Raw genomic sequence first — 13,422 nt, 5'->3', positions numbered from 1 at the left:
TAAGATTGCTGACGCATAGTAACATCATACTAGTATTGCCTTATTTTGGGAATTTTCGCCTTTGCATTTGAGACCGATTTGCCACATTAACCAGCTCCAGTTATCCAGTCATTTGATCATCAGGTAATAAAGTTAATCGGCATCAAACATCCCCAAAGCACTTTGAAAAAAAAGACTTGCATTTATTTAGTATGTTTCACCATTTCAGCACATGCCAAAGTGTTCCACAGAGACAGATGAGCTTTGCTTTGAAGTCACTGTTGTTAAGTAGGAAAGAGGACAACCAATTTATCCATAGTAAGGTCTCACAATATGGTAAAAACCAGATGATCAGTTTTAGTGATGTTGATAAATAATAGCCAGGACACAAGGAATAACATCACTGTTCCTCCTTTAAATAGTGTCATGGGATGGTCATGGGGGGGCACGGCAGCACAGTGGCTAGCACAGTTGCTTCACAGCTCCAGGGTCCCAGCTTTGATTCCCGGCTTGGATCACGTCTGTGTGGAGTTTGCACGTTCTCCCCGTGTCTGCGTGGGTTTTCTCCGGGTGCGCCGGTTTCCTCCCACAGTCCAAAGATGTGCAGGTTAGGTGGATTGGCCATGATAAATTGCCCTTCGTGTCCGAAAAAAGTTAGATGGGGTTACGGGGATAGGGTAGAGGCTTGGGCTTACGTAGGGTGCTCTTTTCAAGAGCCGGTGCAGACTCGATGGGCCGAATGACCTCCTTCTGCACTGTAAATTCTATGATAACCACTATGATATGTTTTATATCCAGCTGAGAGAGCAGCTGAGGTTTTGAATGAAAGTCTCTTTCAAAGGATAGCAATTCCAGCCCATTGATGAAGGCATTTCCTCAATGCTGCACTGGAGGAGTGTCAGGGTAGATTTTCACACTCAAGTCTCTGGAGTCAGCCTCAAACAATCTTTTAACTCAAAGGTGAATATGCTACTCAAACTGAAACACAGCTGATACTTGTAGCATGTCCTGATGTCAGAAAGGGGCTATATAAATGCACGTACTTTATGTTTCTTTCTGCCACGATCTTAAAGTAATACTAATGTAGTGGTAGCTTCGAGAATTGGATATACAACTGCAAGCAGTTTTAATATTTTTTAAACAATATTAATTTTAGTTTAGCTATAATTTGTGATTGAGAGCTGCAAAAGTTATTCAACCCCAAAAAGCCTTTTGAGGGTTTTCTTGATTAGAGAAATTACATTGATAAAGGCACATTTAGAGTTACAAAATATGAACATTGCCTCTGAAAAGAGCAGTTGTTACCTTAAAAGGATTCCTTCGAAGATCTGACAGGCCTCAACCCTTCAACTCTGCCCAACATCTTAGGGAAATGACTGGAACAGGTGAAAGAGGCAATTATTTGTAGTGGAGGATGGAAGTATGGGTGGGACCTTACTGCAGATTGGTCAGGCTATTGCATTTGTAATAGGTCGGTTCATGTTAACATTCTTGCTGCTGATTGGTTGACTGTGTCGAGTGGGTGATGGTGTGTTTCTTGAGTAAGGGTAGCCAGGTGTCACTGATGAGAAGCCATGATGTGAAGATGCCGGCGTTGGACAGGGGTGGGCACAGTAAGAAGTCTTACAACACCAGGTTAAAGTCCAACAGGTTTGTTTCGAATCACTAGCTTTCGGAGCGCAGCTCCTTCCTCAGGGGACTGATTCATGGACTTTAACCTGGTGTAGTAAGACTTCTTGCTGATGAGATGATCACTGTCTGAGGGATGGTGTGGTGTTGGTAGCCTCCCCAGCACATCTTGTATACCAGTGTATGATGGATGAGATAAGTTCAGAGTTGGATCATTGGATATGGTAGGCATTAAGTTTAGCATGTTTGACAGTAGTTGTTCAGGGGATTGGGTGGGAAGCATCAAAGTTCAAATGAAATACAAATAGCTTTTTACCGATGACAGACTGTTATGGTCCCCTTAGAGACCAATAACATTTAAAAGGAGACTGAATTTTCCAGCAATTGACAGGAAAGATTACACAAGATTTCATGTTTCAAGTCCTTTACTGTAAAAATAACAAAATCAATATTAAAGTGTAGAGAAACTGACCAAATCAACTACCATGCATTGTGAAGGCCAGAAGACGTTCTAAACTAAAGTAACCCATTTAAAGCTGAAGGCTGTTTTGTTTTCACGAATAAACACAACCATTAGCCTGTCATTGAAAGGAATGTTTAATGAGAGGTAAAAGTGGTGAAATTGCGTTGAAGCCAATAAACATAAATACTTTTAAGTTATGTTTTGCTTTGATGCCAAGTTAGAAATTTCACACACATGAATAACATCAAGACAAAATATCTGTTAACTAACTTAAATGTTTTTAAAGCTGCGGAAATGTCACAAACCGAGATCGATCGATTATGGCAGGATTTGTCTTCTTTTAAAATGCAGGAAAAATAATTCTCCAAGAAGACATCTTTTATATGCTCCATAAACTCTGTCTTCAGATGACAAAGAAGCAAGTTGCAAGAAGTCAATAATTTGATGTACTCTAAGGCATATTTATCTTGTGACTCTGAAATGTGTGTGACCAGAAAAGGAAACTGTTCTTGTTTTTGTTGAACATCTTGAAGATATCGGCAGCATCTATGAGTGATAGAATTACTGAAGGAAGTTTAAAACATGTGGACCATGCCAAGGCTCTCTAATATGGTAGTTGAACAAAGAATTACACGTCTCATTTGACAATTGTCGCTTCTGGTGAATTTTGGTAGGACAGGATAAAACTGCCAATGGAACATTCTGATCAGCTGGGAAGGAGGATATGAAGTTATTGCAGAGTGATTTGGTACTTTATTAGTGCAGCCTGGTCAGTTGTCAAAATGTATGATCAAGAACCGATGTTGCATATGTATAACTACTTGTAACGCAGTTGTGACTAATGCATGTATTATTAATGGATGTATTATTAAGGGATTTATTGTTCAAACTTAGTAAAAGCATGAGGGTAGAATTTGAGATTTCTGTTGTCTTATCATTTCTCCTAATTCTCATGTATGAACCAGAGAGTAACCTGTCAGGGTTAGATGGTTGCATTTTATACAGCGCTGACTTACAACACAGAAAGCTGCCTCCAGGTACTCCTGATTCGATTGTTAAATTTCCATTAGCGCCTCTGCAATAATTAATGTACACTGAAGTCGCTAATAAGACATCAAATATTTATCTCATCATATATTTCAGAAGGTATTTAAAAATAGTTACATCCTTCAATTTCAATTCAGTTCACAAATAACATAATAGCTATAGTATAATCCAAATTAAAAATGGTTTAGCTGAATTAGTCATTATGCTGCAACACTCCTAGCAGATTACACCTTTATGATTAAAGCATTTATTCATCACTGAATCCTATTATTTGTATAAATTGACATGCTATAATATTAAACCAATTTGTCCTTTTGTAAAAGCTGTGGCTTTTACCTTTCATATCATCAGGGAAAATCAAACTGCATCCTGCCACTCCCTAAAATTGCAGTGTCTGTTTGTGACTTTAAATAGTGCAGCAATTTTTTTTTAAGTGAGATTGTTTGAAGCCATAAATCAATGCGAGTAGGAACAGCTTTGATTGTCATGACCATAACTGAAACCTTACAGATGTGAGGAACATCTTGAAAATCACATATGCCAGGCACAATTACATCTATTTTGTGACAGCACCAAATAAGTTATTGATGCTTGCACCTTAATGAATGTGAAGTAAGACCGAGTGGAGGTAATTGCCTTTCAGTTTATTAACTGATTAAAATAGCTTCACAGAAAACTCCTCATTACGTGCAAATTAGGGAACAAAGGGATGAGAGGGTAGGCTCGTTATCACTCATTTTTGGGTGCTGTGGGTGAAAGCCAACATTTCATTCCCCAGTTCTGTGGAAGGTTCATATCGCTCGTAGCGTTAAGTCTGCTTCTTTCTCCACAGAAGCTGCCAGACCTGCAAAGTTTATCCAGCATTTTCTGCTTTATTTAACATTCCATTCTCTCTTGTCAGAGACAAGCAAGGATTGTAGGGTTCCCCATTGTGAGTGTGCCATTAACGACACCGCGGATAACTCTGCAGGTGCCACACATCAACTCAGACCTATACTAGAACCAAAAAAGTAAATAGTGGTTACCACTGTTGCTTCACAGTGCCAGGGTCCTAGGTTCGATTCCCGCTAGGGTCACTGTCTGTGCGGAGTCTGCACGTACTCCCCGTGTCTGTGTGAGTTTCCTCCGGGGGCTCCGGTTTCCTCCCACACATCCCGAAAGACGTGTTTGTTAGGTGAATTGGACATTCTGAATTCTCCGTCTGTGTACCCTAACAGATGCCGTCGTGTGGTGACTGGCGGATTTTCACAGTAACTTCATTGCTGTGTTGTAATCCTACTTGTGACTGTAATAAAGATTATTATTATTAAAGTCTTGCAGTTCAATGCCTGGTATCTTCACAGAAGTCGCCCTGCCTTCATTCTGCAAAGTCTGTTGTGCCAGCTGCATTTGAATCACCATGACAAAACAAAGGATAGCTATTGGGTGACAAGGGCAATGGGCTGGCCATACAGCTAATGATTCTGTTGGGCTGCCCTCTGCAGATGTACGTATAATGAAAGTTATGCTACCACACAAAATCTGAGTGAACACAATTGGAGTGCTGAAATAACAAATCTTCTCCCTGGAACATTCTGGAAGAGCCCAGCAGCACTCAACAAAGGAGGTGCCATGAATCCTGGTGGTCTCTTTCAGACTCCAGAAATTCACCATCATGAGAGGACATCCTTGGCACTAACTAGGCACTGAATGGTTGGAAAGAAGGAGCGCGATGAGGAGGAGGGTAAAGAAAGGGATGAAGAGAAACTGGAGGAGGTTTATGAGAACATTTTGAACACCATTGTTTTCTCTGAGATTCCAACGCGGTTACTTTGTGTTGTAATGTAATTTAAGGGGTGGCCACATGCCATCACTTAAAGGAAGGGCCGAATGGCCTCCTTCTGCACTGTAAATTCTATGAAATCTATGAATTGAAATATTGCTCTCGTGCTCTGGAATTATTTTTCTTATTTCTTTATTTTGCTGGAATTATTTTGCCTGTCTGCCCATTGTTGGTTCATTCTGATGGTAGTTTCCACATCTGCTGCTTATTATTCAACACACCCCTATTTCATTTTTTTGCATGTAAGATGTTGTACTAAAATAATTTGTGATGGCTCTTCAGAAAGGAGATTTATTTATATTCAGGAAAATTAGTCTTTTAGTGCAAGGAAATAGAACCACTTGCATTATAGGCATTGATCGATCGCATATCAGGATAAAGCATTCCATGTTGAGATAGGTCAACACAAAGTATGCAACCTAATCAGACAAGAAAAACCCAACTGTCTGTGTGTAGTTTGCATTTTCTCCCCATGTTTGCATGGGCTTCCTCCGGGTGTTCTGGTTTCCTCCCACAGTCCAAAGAAGTGCAGGTTAGGTAAGTTGGCCCTGCTAATATTGCCCAAAAGTTAAGTGGGGTTACAGGAATAGGATCAAGGGATTAGGCCTAGGTAGGGTGTTCTATCGAAGCAAGGACCGGTGCAGACTTGAGGGGCCGAATGGCCTCCTTCTGCACTGTAGGGATTCTATTCTATTCTATTACACAGTAAAGACGTTGCCGTGATAATTTTACATTATGCACATTTGCAATTCCACAGCCTCACTGAAGAAGTTCATAGAATCATAGAATTTACAGTGCAGAAGAAGGCCATTCGGCCCATCGAGTCTGCACGGCCCTTGGAAAGAGCAGCCTACTTAAGATTGCCAACTTGGAGCTGGGATAGGAGCAGCTGTTTGTTCTGAGCCGATGACTTCTTGTGACCTGAATGAACCCTCTCTGAATGGATTTTAGGTAGGTCTAACAACAGCATTCAAAGGCGATGTTTGACCCATCAGACTGAGGGGCAATTGAACCCCAAACGTTCGAGGTGAGTGTTGAACCTGTGCCACCCAGTGCCCCACATCACCAAATATGTAAATATTCTTTGCTCAAAGAGTTAACATGGGAGCAACTAAGACTGCTTTGCCAGTTCTTTCTATCACATATCAATCTTTGGATTAGAATTGGACTAACTCAGGTACAGTTTTAGTCTCCCTGACATTTTGTTGGCGATGATACAACAATCCGTCCTCTTGTGTGCTAATTATCTGCCTTTAGCACAATTCATGTAGGTAGGTTTGTCACAGCAGGTGATCAGTTTCCTACATTACAGCAGTGACTACATTTGTTGGCTGTACAGCACTTTTGAATGTTCAGAGTTCATTAAAAGGCATTCTGTCAAAATAAGTCTATTTTTCTTTCATTAAACATGAGTGACTAGACTCTCCTTTTTCCTATGCGTTCAAGTCTGACATTGTAGATGTTAGAATATTCATTTCCCAGAACACGAGCAAAAAATAGGACAGGTTTTTAATCTAACCTATGATAATAAATGGTCTTCCTCCATACGTTAATGGCAGCAAAACAAAACTTGGCAGAAACCTGAAAGGCTTTATATTCTCGCCAGCTTTGGCTTTTAAATGGAGGAAAATGGACCAGAAACCTTTGACACACTCCTGAAGAATAAACAATTGATAACAGCTTGGGAATTACTTCATCAGTTTACCTCCCATCACTGTATTACTGAGAGCAGCTCATCCTGTCCTAAGTGCCATCATTTAGGTGGGACATTAAACTGAAGCAGGCTTTGGCCTTTCCAAAATCTGCAAAAGAAAATCGGAAGGTGAGCAGGGGAGTTCTCCCGGTAACATGACTAGAATTTATCTTTCGATCAACATCTCAAAAAATGGCTGAAATGGCCATTCATTTTATTGCTGTTTGTGGGAGCTGGCTGTGTTGAATGTTGCTGCCGTGATTCCCACACCACAACAGTGACTACCCTTCAATGATAGTTCATTGGCTGTCCTGTTGAACAACCGAACAGTACAGTGATAGATAAAGAAAAGGTGCTAAAAAGGCTGGCAGCCCTTCAGGTCGAGAAGTCTCCAGGCCCGGATGGGATGCATCCTAGATTGCGGAGAGAGGTAAGGGAGCATCTGCAGAGCCATTGACAGAAATTTTCCAGGCCTCTCTGAACACTGGATTAGTCCCTGGGGAACTGGAGGATTGTAAATGTGACGCCGTTGTCTCAGAAAGGGACAAAGGATAACCCAGGAACTACAAACCTGTCAGTTTGAAATCGTGGCAAAGTTGATGGAGGGGCTATAATATGGGATGAGATAAATATACGCTTAGAGAAAAATAAGTTAATACTAAACAGTCAACATGGCTTTGTCAAGGGCAGGTCATGTCTGACAAATGTAATTGAGTTCTTTGACGTGTTGACACAGGCAGTGGATGAAGGTAGTGCCCTGAATTTTCGGACATTCAGAAAACATTTGACACAGTGCCACATAGGTGGTTGGTTAGAAAATTAAAAATGTTTGGGATTGATGGGTCCTTGGCAGCATGGATTATAAGTTGGCTAAGAACTAGGGAACAGAGGGTGGCATGATCTGCAAACATGCAACCAATAAACACTCAGAATAGGACACAACCAATGGGCAGTCAGGACACTCAGAGGTGGCATCACCACAAGAGGGCATGACATAAACACTATAAAAGGGATGAGGCACTCACACCCTGCCTCTTTCCACAGACAACCATCTAGAGAGTTAGACAGGGTTGATCAGCAGCATCACACCCCAGCACGTGGCTTAGAGCAAGCTGGTACAGTTAGACTGAGTTAGATTAGCAGAGAGTTGAACTCATTTGAGAACTGTGTTAATAGTTCAATAAACACGTTGAACTTATTTCAGAGTCTGGAGCATCCTTTAGTTAAGACTGCATCAAGTAGCAGCCTGTGTTATCCGAAGCAGCATACACAACATGATACCAGGAGTGACTGTTCAATCTATTTAGTTCAACTCAGCAAAATCCGTGACAACCAGCTACTGAATACAGGCACAATGGACAATATTCAGGCTCCTCATCAGCTCAGGACCACCAGCAATCTTAGTGCCAACTGGCAATCATTCAAGCAGAAATTCCAACTGTTCGTGGAAGCATCCGACCTCAATGGCGCGACCGATGCTCAGAAGATAGCTCTTCTACTCACCACTGCGGGTGACAATGCGATAGAGATCTTCAACTCTTTTCACTTTTCCGAAGGGCAGGACAAAACGAAGCACCAAACCATCCTGGATAAATTCGACAGCCACTGCGAGGTGGACACCAACAAAATCTTCGAGCGCTACAGCGTCAAGCAAAGGATGCAAGGTATAGACGAATCCTTCAACTCCTATTTAACTAACCTTAGACTGCTAGCGCAATCCTGCAACTTCAGTGATATCACTGACTCCACAATCAGAGACCAAATCGTTTTTGGAGTCCACTCTGATCCTCTGCGAAAGCAATTGTTGAAAATCAAGCACATGACCCTGCCAGTCACGATTGAAACGTGTACTGTGCATGAGCACTCTAAAAATCGCTATTCACAGTACAAAACGACGGAAAGTGAAAAACAAGCCTCCCACGAGGTGGAGAGTGTTCAGGCCATCTCCCGGATGCAGCGTCTCCACATTGATGAAAGCGGCCATTTCGCGCGCTCTTCCCGGGGCCCGACACATGCGCAATGCGCTCAGGAACACGAAGAGGTCGAAAACCGCACTGCGCAGGTGCAGGTGTCCGATAATCGCACCGCACATGTGCAACGAATCACTGAGTGTCATGACGCTGACGTTATGATGTGTGTGAGCTGCGGCACCGCCTATTTAAAAAAAACTGCCCTGCAAAAGGCAAACGCTATTTAAACTGGGAAACCAAACCACTATGTAGCCCTGTGCAGATCTGCACCATCAGTCAGGAGCCAGCGCTCCCAATGCTGACAGCGGCGCATCAGGAGTGTGCAACACCGAATGCATGACTCTGATCCAGGCAGTGCGACGGATCCAGATGATGAATACCTGGACAACACTTATCGAGTGGGCATTATTACAAAGTGCGAATACGCCACACCAGCCACATCGCGAGTCCAATCGATCCTGGTCATGGATTCCAAGGACGAATGGCATGAGTGATGAAGGTCAACCACTGCCCCACCAGTTCAAACTGGACACAAGTGCCTCCGCCAACCTGATTTCACAGGTGGACTTCAAGAGAATCAAGAAGCCCCCCACAATCCTTCCAGCTGCCTGCGAACTCCTGGACTACAATGGAAACCCAATTAAGGCACTGGGGTCCTGCCTTCTGCAGGTGTCCAGCCGATACAGACAAGCAAGGTTATGCTTCAAGATTGTTAAACCAGACAGGGCGGCCCTGCTAGGTGCGCACGCCGGCAAGCAACTGAACCTCATTCTTCACCACGCCGCCGTCCCATTCGGGTCTTCAGGCCAGCATCAACGACATCCTAACCCAGTACCCAGATGTATTTAGCAGGATGGGCATGCTGCCATACGAGTACAAGATTCTACTGCGGTCTGATGCCAAGCCAGTGGTCCATGCACCACGACGTGTCCCTGCTCCACTGAGAGAGCGCCTGAAGGCAGAGCTCACGAGTCTACAACAAAAAGGCATAATTTCCAAGGTCACTGAACCAACCGACTGGGTCAGCTCGATGGTGGGCGTAAAGAAGCCTTCGGGGGACCTACGCATCTGCATTGGCCCCAAGGATCTAAACATAAACATTATGCGGGAACATTACCCCATCCCAAAGAGGGGAGAAATCATGAGTGAGATGGCACACGCGCACTTCTTCACAAAATTGGACGCAACCCGAGGATTTTGGCAAATCCAACTTGAAGAATCCAGCAGAAGACTGCACCTTCATCACGCCTTTTGGCAGATTCTGCTACAACCGAATGCCATTTGGCATCATCTCGGCATCAGAGATTTTCCATCGCATCATGGAACAGATGATGGAGGGAATAGAAGGGGTTTGTGTCTACGTTGACGATATCATGGGCGAAATTCTCCCGAAACGGCGCGATGTCCGCCGGCTGGCGTCCAAAACGGCGCCAATCAGACGGGCATCGCGCCGCCCCAAAGGTGCGGAATGCTCCGCATCTTTGGGGGCCGAGCCCCAACATTGAGGGGCTAGGCCGACGCTGGAGGAATTTCCGCCCCGCCAGCTGGCGGAAACGGCCTTTGTTGCCCCGCCAGCTGGCACGGAAATGACATCCCCGGGCGGCGCATGCGCGGGAGCGTCAGCAGCCGCTGACAGTTTCCCACGCATGCGCAGTGGAGGGAGTCTCTTCCGCCTCCGCCATGGTGGAGACCGTGGCGGAAGGAAAAGAGTGCCCCCACGGCACAGGCCCGCCCGCGGATCGGTGGGCCCTGATCGCGGGCCAGGCCACCGTGGGGGCAACCCCCGGGGCCAGATCGCCCCGCGCCCGCCCCAGGTCCCTGGAGCCCGCCCACGCCGCCTTGTCCCGCTGTTCAAAAGGTGGTTTAATCCACGCCGGCGGGACAGGCAATTTATCAGCGGGACTTCGGTCCATCCGGGCCGGAGAATCGAGCGGGGGGGGGGCCCGCCAACTGGCGCGGGGCGATTCCCGCCCCCGCCGAATATCCGGTGCCGGAGACTTCAGCAACCGGCGGGTCGGGATTCACGGCAGCCCCCGGCGATTCTCCAACTCGGCGGGGGGGGGTCGGAGAATGACGCCCCATAATCTGGTCCACAACCCCAGAGGAATATGTGTCGAGGAACAAGAAAGTATTCCAATGCATAATTGAACATGGCCTCAAGCTAAACAGGTCCAAGTGCTGTTTTGGGACATCCGCGCTGAAGTTCCTGGGCGATCAGATTTCGCAACACGGTGTGCGCCTGGACACAGACAAAATTAAAGCCATCGAGGCAATGAAAGTCCCCGAGGACAAGAAGGCAGTATTGCGCTTCATTGGAATGGTCAATTTCCTTGGCAAGTTCATCCCGAATTTGGCCACACACACCACGGCCCTACGCAACCTGGTGAAAAAATCAACCGCCTTTGAGTGGAAGACGGAGCACTGAACAGAGTGGCTGGAGCTGAAAGCCAAGCTCACCACTGCACCCGTCCTTGCATTCTTTGACCCAGACCGAGAGACCAAGATATCCACAGATGCGAGTCAGGATGGCATTGGGGTGGTGTTGCTTCAAAGAGACGACACGTCATCCTGGGTCCCAGTAACATGTGCGTCACGGGCAATGACACTCACTGAGACCAGAAATGCGCCGATTGAGAAGGAGTGTTTACGTCTTCTTACTGGCATCCTCAAATTTCATGCTTATGTCTACGGCTTGCCAACATTTACTGTTGAGACGGATCATAGGCCTCTGGTCCACATCATCCAAAAGGACCTGAACGACATGACACCTCGTTTGCAGAGAATTCTGCTCAGACTCCAGAGGTATGATTTCAATTTGTTGTACACACCTGGCAAGGAGCTCATCATCGCCGATGCATTGTCCTGCTCCATCAACTCACCCAGTGAACCACTGGAGATCATCCAGCACATTGAATTTTAGGTACAACTGTGTGGAAGCACTGTCCCGGCAACAGATGAGAAGATCGTTCTCATCCGAGAAGAGACGGCCAAAGACCCCCTGTTGCAGTGAGTCGTCCACAACCTCAGCAATGGTTAGAAAGGGCAATGCCCTCAATTCTACAACGTCAAAGATGACCTGTCGCTGATCGACGGCATCATGCTCAAGCTGGACAGGATAGTCATCCCGCTATGTCTCCAGAGCATGGTGCTGTGGCAGATTCATGAGGGACACCTGGGCGTAGAAAAGTGCAGACGCAGTGGCCGGCAAGCTGTCTACTGGCCCGGCATCAACCAGGATATCACGGACCTGGTCCTGAACTGCGAAACCTGTCAGAGGTTCCAACCAACGCAGAGCAAGGAAACGCTCCAACCACATGACCTAGAGACCTCTCCGTGGTCCAAGGTTGGCATTAACCTATTCCACGCGAATGGCCGTGACTATATCTTAATCATCGATTACTTTTTGAATTATCCTGAGGTGCTGAAGCTGCCAGACCTCACCTCATGGACCGTCATCAAGGCATGTAAAGATACATTCTCACGGCATGGCATCCGGAACACCGTCATGAGCGACAATGGTCCGTGCTTCCACAGTCGAGAATGGTCCACGTTTGCCAAGAGCTACAATTTCAAGCATGTCACCTCCAGTCCGCACTATCCGCAGTCCAATGGCAAAGTCGAAAAAGGGGTGCACATCGTTAAGCAGCTCATTCGCAAGGCCTCGGACTCCGCTTCCGACATACACCTTGCACTACTCGTGTACCGGGCGACGCCCCTGTCCACTGGCATGTCGCCAGCTCAACTGCTGATGAATAGGGACCTGCGAACGATGCTTCCAGCCATACACCTGCCCAACCTTGATCATCTCCCGGTGCTGCAGAAGATGTAGCAGCTTCGCGACAGCCAGAAGCAGGGCTATGACGCACATACCACCGATCTGGACGTGTTATCCCTGGCAGACACGGTCAGGATCTAGATACCGGACGGTGGGTGGTCTGCTCCGGCTGTTGTTGTTCGACTGGCCGCGCCCAGATCCTATGTCATACTTATGGCTGATGGCTCCATTGGGTGAAGGAATCGAAGGGCACTGCGAAAGGTTGCTTGCCCACAACCACTTCACCTCCAATTGGCACCTCCAGACACCTCGAAGCACCAGGCCACCAGTCGTGCCTCCCACTCGCCTGTCAAGATACCGTCATCCCTTCCACCACCTCCCTGGCGGTCGACAAGGATCAGATGCAAGCCTCAGAGGCTGGACTTATGAGCATTTGTTCTGTTTGTTCTGTTCTGTATTCCTCAGTTAGTCACATCAGACAGACACATTCACATGTATATACATCTACAAAAAAAAAGCGGAGATGTCATGATATGCAAAAATGCAACCAATGAACACTCAGAATAGGACACAACCAATGGGCAGTCAGGACACTCAGAGGTGGCATCACCACAAGGGGGCATGACATAAACATTATAAAAGGGATGAGGCACTCACACCCTGCCTCTTTCCACAGACAGACATCTAGAGAGTTAGACAGGGATGATCAGCAGCATCACACCCCAGCACGTGGCTTAGAGCAAGCTGGTACATTTAGACTGAGTTACTACAGTTAGATTAGCAGAGAGTCAAACTCATTTGAGAACTGTGTTAATAGTTCAATAAACACATTGAACTCATTACAGAGTCTGGAGCATCCTTTAGTTAAGACTACATCAAGTAGCAGCCTGTGTTATCTGAAGCAGCTTGACACAACAGAGGGTAGGTATAGATGGACATTTCTCAGACTGGATACGAATTGAAATGCGGTGCTCACCAGTGTTGGGACCCTTGCCTTTTATGATTTACATAAATGATTTAGAGATGGATGTTGAGGGCAAAATC

Source organism: Scyliorhinus torazame, chromosome 22 (genome assembly GCF_047496885.1).
Source record: "Scyliorhinus torazame isolate Kashiwa2021f chromosome 22, sScyTor2.1, whole genome shotgun sequence".
Taxonomy (NCBI): domain Eukaryota; kingdom Metazoa; phylum Chordata; class Chondrichthyes; order Carcharhiniformes; family Scyliorhinidae; genus Scyliorhinus; species Scyliorhinus torazame.
The sequence above is the reverse complement of the archived record's forward strand: the minus strand, read 5'-3'. Positions refer to the sequence as shown.